This window comes from Pleurodeles waltl, chromosome 3_1 (assembly GCF_031143425.1).
Source record: "Pleurodeles waltl isolate 20211129_DDA chromosome 3_1, aPleWal1.hap1.20221129, whole genome shotgun sequence".
NCBI lineage: Eukaryota > Metazoa > Chordata > Amphibia > Caudata > Salamandridae > Pleurodeles > Pleurodeles waltl.
This window is the reverse complement of record NC_090440.1, coordinates 252,281,460-252,297,889: the sequence shown is the minus strand read 5'-3', so window position 1 is coordinate 252,297,889 and position 16,430 is coordinate 252,281,460.

The following is a 16,430-nucleotide window of genomic DNA, read 5'->3' as shown; positions in this document are numbered from 1 at the left end:
AGGGAAGCTCATCCAGACATAAGCACCACATAACACACAAGCATTCACACAAGCAACATCCACATGCAGACATGCCAACAGCCACTGCCTCCTCTGTGTCCACCTCCTCCTCGTCTCCCTCCTCCCTCCCTGTGACGTCTCCACTCACACTTGCATGCACAACATCTTCAGCCACTACGTCCATCACCAGCACACCCACCAGAAGACTCCGCACACGTGCAGTCACCACCCCCACTACCATTTACACGTCCCCTGTGTCCTCTCCCAGTGTGTCTGTCACCCCCTCTTCCAAACCACACAAACGCAGGCAGCCACCCACCCAACAGCCATCCACCTCACGACAGCCTCCAGCACAAGCACCTGCACCCAAAGACACCAGACTTCACTCTCCTACAACCACATCCTCTTCCTCCCCTCCCATACCCACTACAACTACCCGTCCCTGTCTTACTAAATTGCTTTCCTTTCCAACCTTGACCTCTTTCCATAAACTGACCCACCCCCTCCATCTCATAAGGCTCCAATCAGCACCTCAGCCACCACAAAACCTGGAGCAACAAAGACAATAGTCCAAGGATTTTGGAGTCCACCACCTTCAAGCCCAGCTACTTCGGCTAGGAGTAAAGAGACGGCCAGCCCACCCCCTGCAAAAAAAGCCAAGAAAGCCAGTGCCCGGCGCGCGAGGCCAAAGACAGCAGGCTCCAAAAGCACTACCCTGGCACCGTCTGGGAGTGGGGTGCCACCTGGCACACCGGCAAAGGGAGGAAAGGGCCACAGACGAGCAGGGAAGGGTGGCAAGGGCAGCATGCCCGACAAGTCCAGCCACAGCCCAGCTGCCCAGGAGGGCCCGCCAGCCACAGCCCAGCTGCCCAGGAGGGCCCCGCCAGCCACAGCCCAGCTGCACAGGAGGGCCCCGCCAGCCACAGCCCGTAATGAAGGAGCACCAGCCACAGCCCAGCTGGGCAATGAAGGAGCGCCAACTCAAGCAACGCTGAACATGGCAAGGACTGCCAAGGCAAGCACCGCTGAACAGGGCCCTTCAAGTCAAGAACCGCTGAACAGGGCACTGCCATCTCAAGAACCGCTGAACAGGGCCCTTCAAGTCACGAACCACTGAACAGGGCCCTTCAAGTCAAGAACCGCTGAACAGGGCACCGCCATCTCAAGCACCGCTGAACAGGGCCCTTAAAGTAAAAAACCGCTGAACAGGGTACCGCCATCTCAAGAACCGCTGAACAGGGCACCGCCATCTCAAGACCCGCTGAACAGGGCACCGCCATCTCAAGCACCGCTGAACAGGGCCCTTCAAGTCAAGAACCGCTGTACAGGGCACCGCCATCTCAAGAACCGCTGAACAAGGCCCTTCAAGTCACGAACCGCTGAACAGGGCACCGCCATCTCAAGCACCGCTGAACAGGGCCCTTCAAGTCAAGAACCGCTGTACAGGGCACTGCCGTCTCTGCACCGCTCCTCTGGGCCCTTCATCTCAAGCACTGCTCCGCTGGGCCCTTCATCTCAAGCACCGCTCCGCTGGGCACCGCCGTCTCTGCACCGCTCTGCTGGGCCCTTCATCTCAAGCACTGCTCCGCTGGGCCCTTCATCTCAAGCACCGCTCCGCTGGGCCCTTCATCTCAAGCACCGCTCCGCTGGGCCCTTCATCTCAAGCACCGCTCCGCTGGGCCCTTCATCTCAAGCACCGCTCCGCTGGGCACCGCCGTCTCAAGCACCGCTCCGCTGGGCACCGCCGTCTCAAGCACCGCTGGCCCATTGGCAGAAGGGGCAGGCCCGCATCTGTGTCGGGCAGGGCTGCACGAAGCACTCTGGGCACCATGCCTCCTCCAGAACCAGTGGAGTCAGTAATCCACTTGTGAGACTGTGGCTTTGCACTCCCCAGGATGGCACAGTGGGCAATCCACCCACTGTAGAGACTTGTGAGACTGTGGCTTTGCACTCCCCAGGATTGAACAGTGGCCATGGAAGCCCCTCGTGGATCTGGCGTCGTGGACTCATCTGGCTGAGGTGCCCCCCCTTCCCTTCCCCCTGAGGTGCCTGTAGTTTTGCTATCTGATGCCCCTGCAGTGTTCTCTCCATTGGAGCCGGGTATCCTGTGTGGGCTTTGCCCATGTGTTTAGGCCCATTGGCCCACGAACAATGGCTAATACCCAATTTGGACTGGACAATTTACATATGTATATATAGTTATAGATGTTTGATATATTTTTTTACTTAGCCGTACAATATACTTCAAATTTCATGATCATTTTGTTTTGTCTTTGCATTCTTCCGGGGGGTTGGGGGTGTCACTCTGAGTTGTTGCTCTGCATTGATGTGTATGTAGTTGTGGGTGAGGGAGAGGGTGAGTGTGTCGCGTATGTGTGTCCCCGTAATTTTTTGCCTCCCCCCTCCCCTGTGTCGTAGGTGCAGTACTCACCGTTGTCTTCTGCGCCGGCGTTCGTGCTCCTGGTAGAGGAGCAGGAAGACAATAGCTGGTAGGATGTGTAGTTCGGGTTCCATGCTATCCAGATTCCTTGTGGAGTGTGTAGAGGTGAGCGTTTTCCATTCGTAATGGCTGTTTCCGCCGTGTTTTTATCGGCGGGGCTACCGCCCCAGAAAAGGTGGGGGATTGGTGGGTTGTGATAGGGTGGGCGGTACATTGTCTCCCGCCTGTCTGTTGGCGGTTTCCGCCAGGGTCAGAATTCCATTTTTTACACCGCCTGCCTGTTGGCGGGTGGCCGCCGCTTTAACACCGACCGCCAGGGCTGGAATGACCCCCTTAATGTGAGAGCACTTTCAAATAATTCAGTTCAAGATGGATCCTATACAAAAATCTCACTTGTGCATGCTTTAGCGGTCTGTAATGTACCACCAGCCATAGAAATATTATTGCCCATTATATAAGGGACACCAGACAATTGGTTCTCTTTGTTCACTTGTGGCTTTGTCAGAAGGGAGGGTTAATAAATATTTTAAAGTTCATGTTTAAAAATATTAAATTCAAGCTAATATCAATGCAATGCTGTGATCTAATATACTAAATTGAAACACTTCCATGGGTTAAAGAAACACTTTCTACATTTTAAAGTCTTTCTTATGTTCTTACATTTTGTTTGTTGTGCAATCAATTTGCATCCCAAATATTCTGAAGATTCTACATCTTCTTTGGCCTTAGGGATGAGCCAGACAATTGGCTCAGGATTGGCTCAACTGCAGAGCCATTTCAAGACATAGAAAGAGTGGACAATTGCTTAGAGCCACTTTCCAAAGGGACCAGGCCCTGCCTGCCCAACAGAAGCACAACCAATGGACCATTGCACTGGCAGAGTTTGTCAGGGTGGGTGGTCGCTGCTTACTCTACCACTTGACAGTACTTCTTCTGATTCTGGCCGCTCTGCTGAGACTACTCTCCATGTATGAAGTAATTTGCAATACTCATTGAGGGCCTATCTGATTTAAGGTCCCGTCTTCTTCTCTCCCTTAATTGTCCAGTTCTTAGCAACGCCCTTTTGAAGCAGTTGCTATGGATTTCCCATCTGACCTCAATTTTATCCTGCTTTTTTATTCTCTGTCTTGTGACTGGGCTCCCAGTTCTGAGATAAACATAGAGTCCCTGAAGCATGCTCTACTGTATCAGTTGGGTCTTCTTGGTGCTGTGAGAGTACAGAAAAGTTGTAGGTACTTCACAGCCTGACATTAGGTGTGAGAATGTTAACCACACCATCTGCCCTGCCTTATTAATTTGTATAGGTGTGATGCCTAGTGTAGGGTAGGAGATGAACAGAAGGTGAAAAAGTCACTTACCTTAATGTTTCCCAAACTGTTTGCAATGGGTATTGAAATGTTAAGAAACAAAATCAACATTTTGCTGTTGCTTTCTCTCCACGAAAGATTGGGTAGGAGTGATGCCCTTGCCACCAGGCAAAAAGGCATCAATTCACAGTTTAACAAGGACAGTGCACCATCTGAAAATAGCATACCTAGAAACATTCTCACAAAGCACAGTGCATAAAAATAGTAAATAGGAGCAAAATATTTTTTTTTTTAAAAATGCTTTGATAAAGCAGTAGGGTATGGCCGCATCTCTAATGTGTCTGTAAAACTGGCCTTTTGTCCTGAATTTTCGTCCTGAATTTTGACCCTTTGTATTGACTTTTTTACAATCCTGTTCTGAATTTGCTTCTGTGCCAGGTGCTCACCCTGATTGTGCCAGGCATGTCATCTAAAACTGGTGCTTTCATCTAGAAATGGGATTTGTTTTGCAGTCCAAATCTCAGTTGCGACTGGCAACTTGAAAATGTGGCTCGGCAGGGGGAATAAAACAAAAATAAACAATACAAACAATAAATGAAAAAACTTACCTGAACGTTGCTGTCACTCTCCGCCACTCTCCGCTACACTGAAGGACCCAAGCCTGTCCTGCGGCAATCATGATGCTGCTCAGAGCATACCCGGACCCTGTGCAGGCTCTCTTCAACTCCGCAACACAGTGCTGGGTTGGAGAGAGCCCTTGTGTGCATGTGCGTTTGGCGGGCCCGAGACAGCCAGCCAAACATACATGGGCACTGAGGGGGTGCTTTGTGCACTCCTCTCAGCGCTCGTCACCCCATTACTCTGCCTCTTTAGAAATAAAAGAATAATAAACATTGTTTAAAAACTTTTGCAGCTCCTGGTGCTGCTGGTGGTGGGGAGGCGACGCTCCTCCGCCCAAGCGGAGGAGCTGCCCCTGCCAAATGTAACCTGGTCGCGCGTGTCTTTATAGCAGAAGGAGGATTCTGTTCAGCTAATAGAATGGGTGGGGGTTCAAGATTAGCTGTGATGTTAAACATTTAGGTGATCAAAGATAAAAGCAAATTCGTTTTTACACAGAAAAAGTAAGTTGGAGTGTGTTGATGTGTGGTGAAAGGTCTACGGCAGAAAAGATTTGTAGAGTTCGATTGTCCCCACTTCTTTCCTTTCACTTTAAAATAGACAACTTCTGTTTCTATGCCCCTTAGTGAGCTCTCTCTCATTCAGTTGCTGCAAATCTTAACCCTGTTCTACTGACTTCAATCTTCCTGATTCCAGGCCCCATAAATATGTTTTGACAGCAAGCTGTCCAAGACAAGATGAAATGAAAATCTTACATTTCCAATATTTTTAAAACACACAGTTGGCTGGCTCTTCATATCACCAGCTTTCAATTGACAAACAACCTCACAGTACATGCCCCTTCATAAGATGGTGATGATGAAATTTCATTTCTCTCTCTTTATTATTTCTCTGTAGTTCCTGCGGTGATGTGCTAGGGTGGAAATTCTGATTGCTATTCTGTCACAAAGTGACATGATGTAAATATAAACCTGCCTGCAATCTGTCCTTTTTCCCCAGAATCTGGATAAAGATAAAACCTCCTGTGAGATTCTTTTGTATACTGTGCGAAAAATGATCTTACTGAAGTGAAATAATTTTATTCAGGCTCTGAAGGCCAACTCCCTTCTAATTCTGTGTCTGAAAGAGAACAAGAAAGGGAGAGAACAGAGGTGATGCCACGGAGGAGACAGGTGTATAATGTCTGACGAAGAAGAAGGTAACCCAGAGAAATAAAAACAGACGAAATAGAAGACGAAAAAAAATGAGTGAAAGAAGAATAGAGAAAAGGCTTGTCAAAGACCGAGCCATGACTAAAGGGATAATAAGAGGCGGGCGAATGAAAGAGGGGAAGGTTATTTGAGAAAGAAACAGAGGAAGGTGCCAGAGCAAGAACATGGACGTCAATTCCCTAAAATGCCAAGGGTAGCAAAAATAACATCACACGCCCTTTGTGCATCAATTTCTCTCTCACATACCCATGCGTACAAATACACACATATATTGACGCTCACACACACTTTCTCGCTCGTAAACACACACTCACTCACAAGCACGCAGACAACATACATTTAAAGCTATTTTTATTTGCTTGAGCTTCCAGGAAGGTCATATTCCGGCTCCCTATACTCTAATAGTGAAAAATTAGACATTATTCACTATTAGTGTAATAAAAACGAGTGAAAGCAAAAAGAGCGAAGTCCCAATTGATGTATATTAGATCTGACAGCCTTAGGGTGGTGTACCTCCAACTTTTTGCCTGCCTTCCTCCATTTTTCTTATCTCGTTTTTGCTGGTTTTAGGACTCTGCGCACTTTACCACTGCTGACCAGTGCTAAAGTGCTTAAGCTCTCTCCACTAAACTTGTAACATTGGCTCATACCCAATTGGCATATTTAATTTATTTATAAGTCCCTAGTAAAGTGCTCTATATGTTCCCAAGGCCTGTACATTGAATGATGCTAGTGGGCCTGCAGCACTGATTGTGCCACCCACAGACGTAGCCCCTGAACCATGTCTCAGGCCTACCATTGCAAGACCTGTGTGTGCAGTTTGACTACTTCTTCGACTTGGCATTTAAGACTACTTTCCTAGCCTTAAACTTCCCTTTTAGTACATATAAGTCACCCCTAAGGTAGGCCGTAGGTAGCCCACAGGGCAGATGCTATATAAGTAAAAGGCAGGACATGTACACCCAAAGTCGTTTTTCACTATTGTGAAGCCTGCCCCTCTCATAGGCTAGCATTAGGAATTCCCTTATAAACCTTTAAGTGGTAATTTCTGATCTGAGAGGAATGGGTTTGTCATCAGAAATCCTACTCACTGGTGAAGTTGGATTTAACATTACTATTTTAGAAATGACACTTTTAGAAAGTAGCTATTTCTCTGCTCTTACTGCTCCTTGTGCCTTCGAGCCTCTCTCTGCTATAATGGCCCTCACTCATTATGGGCGCCATTGGATTTTGAAAGGCAACCAGTTTGACGATGGTGCACCTTCACAAGCGGCCTCCATCACTATTGTGGGTTGACAGCCTAGCCTTCTAAGCTCTCTCTAAACCCACCTGTATTGTATTAGAACAATTGTCTCCCTTTAAAAACTGCCCACTGAGAGAGAAGCTTCACACTGGCGAGGGCAGAGGATGGAGTAGGTCACGGGCCGAATACGCTCCTGTAACCTGTGAGTATTTTATTTGCTGAGAAGGAGGAGAGCCTTGTTCTTAACGTGCTTTGTGAGTAGCTTATCAGTGATTTGAGTAACTGCTTTCTTGTTCTCTGTGATTCACAGAAGTTTTTCTGACATGATTCAAAATTAATGTTTCTTTTGCCACTCGCATGGGGCTATTTAGGGCGGACAAGTTGGTAAGGCAATGTATTTTGCAAAAAACTGGTGCTCACTCTATTGAGCACTGCAGGATAATTAATGTATTTTTTATGTGTTTACTTGTTTGTAACGGTCCTGCCCATGTCTTTGATAAGCAGGTACATAAACTTTGAGGAGCTTATACTTCGTTACTTGTATATCAACCCTGAAGCACAGTAATACTATTTTGGTCTCATTTCTCTTTATCTATTTCAATTACAGGTCAGGTTTTGAAACTACATGTGCACTTCAACTTAGTTTTTTCACATTTGGGGTAGGACTTCACCCTTGCCTTCAGAATAGGACAACCCTCTGAGAGGCAAGAATCATGTGGGCCCTCCCTTTTGCTCCACACATTTAAAGCCTGTAGGATCATTGTACCCATTCCTGGTCAGTGTCATTTTTAAACATGACAAGGATTCCCGTATATTAAGCTAGTTAGGGAAATTCCTTAGTTATTTTTAACTTTCACCTACACCAATCTACTCACTTTATCATACTACCAATATTTTTTGCACCTCACTCTTCACATTGGTTGGTGAATAATCAAAATAAACCTCCAGCAAAGAGTCCCCTTGTGGGGCCCATTGGGCATTGCTGTGCCAGCCCAATGAGGAGCTGCCCGATGAAGAAGCATCACACCCTTTTGGGGTGTGTGAGGGTCCTTTATTCTGAGCAAGCAGATCTCCTGATCAGTTTGCTTAGGTTGAGCCTGACTTGTTTTAGTTGTACACTCTGACCACATCTGGTCTGTGATGGTTGACAGCTCCCCTTGTGCATTCCACCCAGTCGGCCATAAACACAGGACACTCAACTGCATCTGCATTCATCTGCATACTGATGGGCCTTCCTGGGGTGGAAGTGTAGAGGGGGGCTCTCACTTACAGTTCAAAGGCTAGTGGCCTGACTTCACACCAAGGACTGATAAAGTTCAAAGGCTAGTGGCCTGACCTCACACAAAGGACTGATAACCCCCCCACAGAGGTCCTGACAGACAGGACTGGGTTGAAAGGGGAAGTGGTGTCCTTCAAAACCACTCTTTGAAGTCTCCTCTACTTCAAAGGTACTTTTGGGTATATATACGGGATCTGTGACCCCCTAAAATCAGACACTTCTGGACCTACAACTAAACTCTGTCAGAGAGACTGCCATGCTGCTCAAAGGATTAATCTGGACTGCTTTTCTAGAAGGACTGCTCTCCTGTTTGTTGCCCTGCTGTCTGCTGCTCCCTGACTCTGCTGGAAGGCAGTGGCGGTTTCTGTGCACGGGCGTCTGGGCTCCGCCCCCTTTATATTTACAATTTTCAAAGGCAATCATTCCAATGTTATATGTTTTTAATTTAAAAAAAAAAAAACCTCTTGTAAGTTTAAAGAACGGGGAGCACTGTCTGCCCCAGTCGCCGACACCAATGTTGTAGTTTCTGTGTTTAATAACAATGCAGACACGTGACTGACACTTTAACTGCTCTCCCAGCGTGCCCACAGTCTAAGTATTTGCTGGGATGACAGTCTCACAGCCCTGAGGGCTGTGATGGCATCAGCTTGGCAAAGACCTAGCATCGAGGCCCAGTCTCCACCCACTGATGACGTAGAGGTAAAGTTAGCCCTGGGCGTTTTTAATGCAAGCCCTGTAGGGCTTATCCTCCACGTCAATCAGAGAGTGGAGAGTAATGTCACCCCACCCTTTCCTAACTTGTTACAGGGTGTGGGTGGGACCCCACCCTGTGACAAGTTGGGAAAGGGTGTGGCAGGTGGAAAGCCATGAAATCGAGTCTGCGCACATTCGACTTGAATGGTGTCTGAGACTGCCAGTACTCCCAGGCTTGAGTAGGTGACGCCATTTTAGTAACAGTGCATGCTGTGTGTCTGTTGCGATAGATCCATGATTCAGATACAGTGCCTCGTTGACATATGTAAAGGAGTCAGGCCAGCATTTGGCAGTTTACCAGGTAAGGTCCATAAAAAAGATATTAATAGCTGCCGGGCCCAGGGTTCACTTGCATAGCTGTAATTGGGCCATTGTACGTGGGGGTGTACTGCAGCAGCAGGCCTTGGGGCCGGGGAGCATTTTGCCTCAGGAGTTGAGTATGAATATAAAACATGACTCGAGCCACTTAACATACTTTGCACTGTCTGCCCCACTCACGGACATATGTCCGTCCGTGCCTAACCCTTGGCATCTGGCATGATTTATTACTTTGTGTACAGGCAGAGGGCAGAGGCATGTAAAATGATGGGGGCCCTGTAAGCACAAGCATATTATGGGAAAGTGCATTCTTCAAAAGGACTGTGCATTTTCTGTTGAAATTCGGTACTATTTAAAAAATTTCTTCTCTTGACAGCTGCACACATCGATAAGAAGGAAATGAGGCTTTCCTAACTATCCAGGCTCACAAAACTTATTCCTCAGGGTCCCTTTGCTGCGTGCTCTCTTGTGCCTGGTGTCTGGCAGTGTGTGTTCCTGACGTTCTCTCATACCTGGTGTACAGCAGTGGCAGGGCTCCAGGATCTCTCCTAGCAAGTGGCTGACCCTCGCACTGGCTTGTGCCCAGTATGACAAAAGTTGTGTCCCGTAACCTCACAAGCCCATGGCCAAACCAGCTGTGACTAATAGGTCTCATTTCTTGTGTTTAAGGGTGGTTGTCCCTAAATCTCTCTCGTGTTTCTCAAGTGTCTCACAGAGGCTGTGCACAGCTTCAGCTCTCGCATAACGTGCTCAAACCTGCAGCTTTTTGTTTCTTTTATTTTTAAAAATGTAGCTGGAAAATGCAGCTTTTTACCCCATTTTTGTTAAATTGGATTTGCACAAGAAATGGCGACTAAGCTCTCCAAAAAATGCTGCATACTGCCCTCTCTCCCTCACCCCTCGGACCAAGCCCAGCCCCACCAATGACAAACCTCACCAGCCGCAACTGCTGGAAGGACTTTGCCTTCCCCCACAAATGATCTCCAAGGGCTTGCACTGAGCTTGCCTCCTGTTAAGAAGTCTCTGTGCCAATAAATACTTCACCAGAGAGAGAAAATCCACTGCTTTATGAAAAATCAAAGCAACGCTGCAAAAATCAACACATCACCTGCAGAATCGATGCAGCATCTGTCTTTCAGCTGGAAAATTGCTGCAGCGCCTACCGGGATCGACACAGCATCTGTTTCATCCTTGCAGAGCATTTTGAATTTTCAACACATCGTCCCTGGGAGTCAAACTATCCCCACACCGCAGTATAGAGCCAAGGCTGTGCACCCGGAAATTGATGCAACCGTTGCCCGTGCGGAAAGAATAGACGCATCACCTGTGATGTGCTGGAAAAATCAACCCATTGCTTTACTTTCCAAAGCATCACCTCCTCTGCGGCCCTCTGCATCATTATTTTTGACGCATCCCAGGAACTTTGCGTTAAAAAGATGTATACATTGATTCCTATCCACTATGACTTGCTAAACCTCTAAAAAGTGATATCTTGTCTTGTGCATATCGTATTCTTGTTGCTTTGGTCTTATTTTATTCAGATAAATATTACATATTTTTCTAAACTGGTGTGGAGTACTATTTGTGGTGTTTTTACTGTGTTGCTGAATGAGTTACTGCACAAATAATTTACACATTGCCTTCTAGAGTTAAGCCTGTCTGCACTGAGCCAAGCCAACGGAGGGTGATCACAGGATAATTTAGGTTGTGTTATGACTTACCCTGACTAGGATTGTGGTCCCTACATGGACAGGGTGAATACCTCTGCCAACCAGAGACCCAGCACCTGTGGCGTGGTGTGATCACAACGCAACAAAGTAACGGCATTATCTTGACCTATTGGATTCATTGACCCCGCTGGAACATAAGGAACCGAAGCCTCGCTACCGATGCTGCATCACCTCCCCTGCAACCGTAAGGAACCAATGCCTCACCTCTGACACATCTGCTCCAGCGATGCTTTACCTCTCCAACTCTGTGCAACAGCTTTCTTTCCTCCTCGTTTTCTTAGGGTTCTTAACACTGTGTTCCCAGGACGGATTTTGCCACCTCCGAGGCCAGGGAATCTCAAAGACAATGGCAGGGGTCACAAGGGCGCAAACTAGATGTCACGGCTGTGACCTCCTGTGACCCTAAAATGATGTCCATGAGCAAGAAGAAGCGGGGGAGAAAACTGATCAGGATATTAAGGAATAAAGAGCCAAAGAGAAGATGGCAGGAGAATGAGAATACCCTCCTGAAAGAAAGAAGGACCAGGGAAGATGGGACGAAAAGAAGGAGAAGCAAAGAGGAAGAAGAGGAGTAACAAAAGAGAATAGAATGAGGAGATGATGTAAGAGAGGAGAGATAAGAAAAAAGAGAAAGGAAACTTATGACAATGGAAATATACAATCATTGGCAAAGCCAATAGGTATTGCCTTTGGGACCAACTGGAATTTGCCAATGGAATTGGGAATTTGTCACTGTATATAAATCACATATTTTACATAAGAAGTGATTTTGAACTTGTTAACATTTGTACATTATCTTTGCTTTAGTGCAATTTTGTATTGTAATTGTAATTGTCTTTACTAAGTATTGCCAAATCCATGTGATTTTGGCTCTAAAAGCCTGAACTATTGGATTTTCTGTTACTTGTATAGTACATGTGAGCTCAGTGGCATTTAGGTGTCCTGGTGAGTTCTAGGTGTAGGAGAGTGGTCATTATAGGGTATGAGTGAGAGTTATAGAGCTAAAACTGAAGGCTGCGCAAGTCAGTGGGTCATAATAGTAATCAAATTATATGCTAATTCATTGGCCTCGCTCCGGTGCACACAGAGTAATGGAAACACATGTACCACTGGTAATTATCAATTTTAAATACCTTAAATCTGCGGCTGGCAGATAGTGGTCTGGTGCTCCCCTGGAGTGCCATGGTGCTGAGGACTTCGGGAGGGGGGAAGAGATAAGCCATGCATTTTTTGAAGTTTGTCTTAGTGGTGCTGTTGTCTGAGAGATAACTCATGAGCTGGATGTTGTCAGCAGAGGAGATGATGTTGATTAAGTGGGATCTGATGACGTTAGCCAGAGAAGTCATGCGCTTATTGAACACTGTGGGGTGAGTGATGAACCATTTGGGACCCTGAAGATGATTTCCTTGGGTTCTGGTGTGAACGGTATGAGCCTGACTCATTGTGTTCTTCCGAAGAGGAAGGAAGGGAAGCCATGTATGGTATATGCGATCATTCTGTAGTAATGTTTAAACATGAAGAGGCGTAAAATATAAGGGAAAATCTTCACAATTATAATAATATGATAAGGAGTGAATAAAAAATGCAGGTTTATCTCGCAATGTCCTGGCACTAATGTGATGAACAACCTCGGGGTGTACTATGCACAGTTGACATATGTTGACACCCAACAATTTCTAACAGATCAAACAGGGACTGTTTATGTGATGGATTCAATGTATATCATGCACAAATTAATGTGTTTGACTTCCACTACTCATGTTTAATTGTATCCCTTTGTGTTTTTTAATTGTATCCCTTGACTATCATTGTATGCTTGAAATTTGAGAGACAACTATTTAGGGCATTCATACATGAATTAATGGAACTATGACATTTGAGCATTCTATGTGTGCTTACTGTAGATCTGAGGAAGCCTGTGATAGGGTGAAACGTGTTGGCTGTGCATTGGCCAAGAAAAGAAATAAAGGGATATAAAGAAAGACAAAGACATCTCCACACATTCTTAACAATTTGACTGCTTACTTTTGGATTATGTTGTGTCTCTGTTATTTATAGATGTGTAGAGTCACACAGAACTGTGTCCTAGGTCCCACATTTGGTCATCCTTATTCATTCTTTTGAACTTACCTTCGTGTGTAGGTTTATTGTCAACGTAAACATCTTGCCTTAAGACATTTTTCCAGCTGCTTTCACCAAATGAATGTTCCAACACTTGCCCTATCTTATCTTTGACAACAAAAGAGGCTGTTATTTTTGGTAGCTCTCTCTGATATATGATTAGTGGTTGACTTCAGTCCTTCCCATCTGTGCTGAAATGTGTCATAATCTAGAAACCATCTTTGCCAGTTCGCTCGCTATTAAAATCCACCTTTATTGGTTTATTCTTGGGAACATTTCCAGCTTCCTCCCACAAAACCATCTCATTGCACTTTGGCTAATGCAAATTGCTCTATTTGTGACTTCCAAAGTACCTTCTTGCCATCCTGAGGCATAGCTACATGTATTTGCACCTCACCAACAGGCACTCGCTACCTATTGCCAAAGGGGCCTCATTTGCTTCTCAAAGTTCTTCATAATTATGGCCCTTTCTTCCTACGCTATCATATTGCCAGGTAAGCATGACAATAGAGTTGTTTGTTCGGCCTCCGTCACTCTGGAAGTTACTCCTCACATCAGGCACAAGCACTTTGGAGACTGAACCTTTTTTTCCTTTTTCAGTGATTGCTGAAGAGGTCTGGAACTCTTTGGCAGACTCTTTTGGACACATCCATTCCTACACCCTCTTCAGAATGAGACCAAAGATATGGCTCTCAGTATCACTGCTTTATTCTACCTAATCTTGCTCTCTCTGCTCCTGTCCATTCACTTTGTCTTCCACATTTGATGTCATATTTTAATTCACCCCAGGTTTTTATTATTACCCAATTTAAGGACAGTTTTACTCCTTACTCAGCTGGAGACACACTCCAGGATGTAACAACATAACCCTCGCCTCTATCAGATTGTCGTTTGAAACACTGACTTCCCCTTGATTTTAAACCTCTTATGAGATCCCAGACTACAACACTGTTGAAATCAAGCTCATATTGGGCCCATTGGGATTGAAGGGCATCTCCTGACTGTAGTGGTACCTCACACTCAATGCTTTTGACTCCCTTCCACACCTGCATGCTCCCTGGCCACCTTTCTCAGAAAGCTTACTGATGACAACAGGCATGCGGCAAAGGAGGTCCAAGTCTCCTTGCCATTCCTTCCAACCTCCAACTTGTACAATTTAACTGTTTACACTATATATACTACAGCCCAGAGAAACTATGGTGGATAGGAAAGTCTGCGTCTGCTCGCTGCCTGTATAACAGGGACGAGGACGGGTCCTTCTTTCATGTTGTTTGGACCTGCCTGCCCCCTACCAACTGGGTATTTGCACTCCATACACACCAACATCACACACCTCCTCCAGACACCTACAGCGTTGGACCCCAAAGTGGCCCTTCTCGGAATTATGGAAGGCTGAGGTCCCACTAGGCATGCACAACTTTTTGGAAGTTTAGACTACTTAGACAAGAGAGACAATGCCATGTATTAGCGGTTCCCCATTCCCCTCCCACAGGTCTAGTCCCAGGGGAAGGAATTCTGCTGCAGGGCAGAAAAATTCATATACTAATGGAGAGGTTGCATGAGCAAACACCACAAGATTTGGGGCCCATGGCTTACTTCTATGTCTCACAACAGCACCTGAATAGTCATGTTTGTGCTAAATCATTTCATAGGGGTTGGAGTGTAAGTTCTTATAATGCATCTCTATGCAGTGATGTTTACTTATGTGCTGGGTCCGTGTTTTGTTGTACTGTTGCCTTTTACCTAGGAACATTGAAACTAATAAACAGCTTTATTTAAAAATAATTAAGAATGGGAAAGCATTTTTATGGAGTCCATTGCTTTGCCGTTGGTTATGGCCTTCATACCCTTTGTTTTTTTTCCTTCTAAACACATGTGAAATTTCCCTCCTAACAAGCCATTCATACATTTGGAGAGGGTTCAGTAGAGCACACTGTGGGCTGATCCGAAATAGTTTTAGTGTACTTAGCAGAGTCAAGACTGATTTGCATCTGGCTGGCCTAAACTGGGGTGACGTGGCGAACAAAATAACAATGAATTAAACTCATATCTGTGACTGGGGGTGAGTTTGAAAAGTTTCAACACACTGTCCATCATTTTATTTTGTGGAATTGCTGTTTAATATTTTGGCACATAGGTGTAGCAAATGAATGCTTCAATCCAGAATTCAGTAAATGCTTTAAATGTACCAGAATCAATGCTAAATATAAAATGCTCATTATTACTATATTTAATGTAGTGGGGTTCTTGCCATTTGCATACTGGTTTACTAAAGTCTAATTACAACACGGCGATTTCAGTTTAGTGGCAACAACATGAGCACCCTCCTATTTTTTATTTATTGTTGCAGAATGTGGGATCTCATTCTTTCAGCAGTTTGAGTGAAGGAGAATGTCAATCTGAACACTGAAATCTCCACAGTGAAATAGATGTATACACCATAATGACAACGTTCAAAAGTTTTCTTATCTAATAGACTGCTTCCACTTTGTCTAACCTGTCTATTTATTATAGCTCCATAGGCAAAGATGCCAATGCTGAAATAAGGTACACAATGCTGATAAATAAATAATCATCCACATCGTTTCTTTGGGTTTAAAACATCATTTTGTTTATTGAAACCTAAATAGGCAATTGTAAATGTACTTTCCAGAGACATCACACCCTATTGATAGGTCTTCTATTTCTCTGCTATTCGAACCTATGTAAGGATAGCATTCACAATTTCTTCCTTAAATGATAACACCTCGGTTTTAATATATTAATTACATGGTTCTAAAAATGTTGTCCCAGATAAGGTCCTGTCACAAATATTGTTCATCCCCTTGACACATAGGCCCAGATTTAAGAGGGCCTAGATAATTCCAGCGCCATTAGCGTCATTTCTTTTACGCTAATGTGGCGCTGGAAGGCCAAAAATGCTGCACCATATTTACAATGTGGCACAATGCTTGCATTGCGCCACTTTGTAACCACTTTGCGACACATTATGCCTGCACCAGGCATAATGTATGCAAGGGGGGTGTCCCAGCTCTAGGGGGCCTGAAAAAATGGAACAAAGATATCTAAGTGATTTCTTTGCATCATTTTTATCTGCATTTTTAACACCTGCCTAGAGCAGGCATTAAAGGGAGGCCCCATTGTGAGTTTTCTGCTATTGCATCCAAACATATCACACAACAATAAACATATGGCTAAAACAAGCTAGGCCTATTAGCTTTGTAAGTGATTGTTAGCTGTTTGATATGAGTAAAAACAATGATTTTGTTGTAAGTATTTAAAAGTATGCAGTGAAAGCTGCAGTTTCAGGCCTCTTGTGCAGCGGCCTATCCATGTGGCCGGTGCACAAGAGGCCTGAAACAGCACCCTTCTTTTGCTGCCTATGGCCCTGGCCTGAATTCATGCCAGGG